The sequence below is a fragment of the Nannospalax galili genome, unplaced genomic scaffold (assembly GCF_000622305.1).
Source record: "Nannospalax galili isolate Female #2095 unplaced genomic scaffold, S.galili_v1.0 scaffold307, whole genome shotgun sequence".
In the NCBI taxonomy this organism is placed as follows: Eukaryota; Metazoa; Chordata; class Mammalia; order Rodentia; family Spalacidae; genus Nannospalax; species Nannospalax galili.
Window position 1 is genome coordinate 2,287,688 of NW_008359625.1, and position 3,262 is coordinate 2,290,949.

Genomic DNA, 3,262 nt, shown 5'->3' on the forward strand with positions numbered 1-3,262 from the left:
TCTCAAACCTTCTGCTGTAAGTCCTGTGCTCCACTGTTCAACTCTTGGAACAGTTTTGTGAGTGGGAAACAGAAGGCAAGCAAGATCTCCCACCTCAGTTCACTTTCCTCCCATAGGCAAAGACTTTACCTTCATTTACTCAGTTCCTTGACAATAGACAAAGAAAAAAAAATGTATGCTTACCACACCTGGTTGGAAATCCTTCCTGTTGAACTCGTCACTGTCACCTTCTTAATCCACTTATGATGACAGAGTGCTGATTTGTACATCTGATTACTGAAGCCTAATTACTGTTGAACTGAACTCACATGGCACGATAAAATATACATCACGTGCTCAGGAATGAGATCCAGTTGGACCCATTCTTCTTGTGTTACTGGTGACCTTATTTATAGTCTTAATCAAAAGTGAACTTTGCCAAATAGTCTGTCATGCCTCCAGGCACTGGAGCTCTTCCTTGAAGGCCTCAAACTAGCCTTATAAGGAGGTAGGTAATGAAGTTTGGCTTCACAAGTGGAAATTATTAATTTATTAGAGTTCTTTGAGGTGGAAAATAGGCATGTAGATAAAGGAAAACCCACAGATGCAGTCTACAAAGTCTTTAAAAAGCACTTTTGAAAGTGTTCCACACCAAGAGTTACTAATAAATGCAAATGCTATATTCCTGGGGTGAAAGAACACTCTTTTATCTCAAAGAATGAACTTGCTTAAGAGATGAAAATAAAATACTCAGAAAACACAGCCTCCTTTCCTGTATAGAAAGAAACTAGGAGGGAAAAGAATGAGGTTCGCCGGGGTCAGCATGATGATGGACCATGTTTAACATGCATCTTGTATTATGTTTGTAGGCAGAATCTTCCTCTCTGCTGGCAAGGTTCCCTATTAAATACATACTTTCAGTAATTGCAGGCATGACCTAGGAGCCAGAATCTTTATGTCTTGACTGATACCTTGCAATCATAGCTAATTTGTTATATGCCAAGAACTCTGCCGAGAACTTTGCAGGAATTAATCTGACTCTTCTTTATAACACCCCAGAAGGTACTACTGTACCCATTTTATAGGTGAAGAAATTGAGGTACCGAGCAGTTAAATGATTTCTCCAAGTCACACAGTGAATGACAGAGATACAAGTGTAGATAACAAACTTCTTTTCAGTAATGATTTGGGAGAAGAAACTGGACATCACTGATAGTTGTTTACTAAAAGTGCTGCCTGGGTTTGCAGCACCTCCCACAAGCCTGACATATTTCCTAGACTTCACTGGCTATTTACTTGCCTATGTGGAATAAGTAGCTCCTGTTGCGAAGAAGGTATAAATGATGAGAAAAAAAAAAAAAGAGTAGCAGCAAACAAATAAAGGACTGGGTCTCTTCTTTACTGCTGGTGAAGAATAGTGTCTTCCTTTTTACTGTCTGTTTGCCTGTCCATCTCAGTCTGTGTCTCTCTGTCTCTGTCTCTCTCTGTACATATGCATGCATGTGTGCATTCAAAATGCTTCAGGCACTTCATGACACCATGGGTTTACTAATGCTTAGAAGACAGAAACAATGGGGTAAGAAATATGAACTTATTTTCAAGAGTACCTAAGGAAGGGGATACTAGAAAAAAAGTTAGATATTTATTTCTAGAGACCCAATGCTGTGGGAGGCTGAAGGCAAGTCTGAACAGAATCATCTTTATTTATTTATTTTTATTTTTTGGTCTTTTTGAGACAGGGTCACCCTGTAACCCCAGCTGTCCTGGAACTCACTATGTTTTAATAAAAAAATAAATTGGTGGGATGTGAGGGTAGACACCAAGAGCAAAGGTATAACATTGCCATACTTTATCCCAGGATGGTTTTAATCAAGCAAAATTAAATTTGGGTTGGGCAGGTCTTGTTTAGACACAGCCATGAACTGACAGAGAAACCCCTAGCTGTAGGATTTGCATCTATCAATGAATCGATATTGGTGTGTAATCCATCATCTTGATGGTCAACCTCTGCAAGTGCATCTTGTGTGTGCTTTGCTCACCAATATGCTTAGAAATTTGCAGAGACCAGAAATGGTGACTTTGGTTATTCTGTATTTCCTTTAACACCCAGCAAACGCCCGAGCAGCAAGAATTGAACTGAATTTCATTTTCATTAGACACATTAAATTACATTTTGTCTCTGATCTGAAAGGAGATGTGTCTCACTTTGTGATTCAGTTTAAGGTTTCAACTATTGCTTCACTTAAATCAAGCTGGATGAGAGAAAGTGCAACCTCCCGAATATAGCACCTATTAATACCAGCATTATATGCAATGCACATTAATAAAAGCAAACGTTGTCCTCCACCACACCTTAGAATAAGCACACCCCACATTTATTAAATCGACTTCATACTTTACAATCATTTGTAAAATTATTGGAAGAAATTTCTCATTAAAATAAAGGAATAAGATCCATAAAATGGCTCATCGTCCAAATACAGAAAGTTTGTATCTTGTTTTTATTATTATTATTTATTATTATTATTATTTTTGTTATTACAGGCATTACAGTTATCCAATGAAGCAAACATACTTTGTAGACTACTACCTCCCAGTAGTTGAAAGAAAACATAGTCACTGGCCTCTATGTAAAATATAAAAGCAAAAACAAACAACAAAACTCCTCTGTCCTTCTACTACATTAGCCAATGTCCCAAAGAAATAGATAATCTGAGCAGTTTACCATGATTGCATATTCAGTACAAAGTACAGTGTATGTATTCTATCATTTCCCCACCTGCAAAAACGGGGCTTAAGTGTCTTCTGCAATCAACAAGCCACCTGCCTTCTTCACACTGTCATGTCACTTTTGCAGCAACCATGCAGTTGCAGGCATGGACTTTGGGGGTGGTGGTGGTGACTGCAAAGGTTCTGGTGTAGAAATTGCAGATGGAGAGCAGGGCTCTGGGGGTGGACATGGAGAGATGCAGAAAAGAGCCTGGAGAAAAGGCTGTCATATTTGCTCAGAAGAACCGCCAAATCAGAGAGCAGAGAGGATTTCATTGGAGGAGCTCCTTCAACAGCAACTAATCCTGTCATAACGAAAGAAAATTGTAAATGTTCTCTCCAGAAATTGTCCACCCATTGCAGCTAATCGAACACAGACACACAAATACAGACAGCACTGCTCGCTCCCTGCTAGACACAAGGCATCCGGGCACAGAGACCTGCTGTTCTGGAGAGCAGGCACTGAGGACACACACACACACACACACACACACACACACACACACACACCACA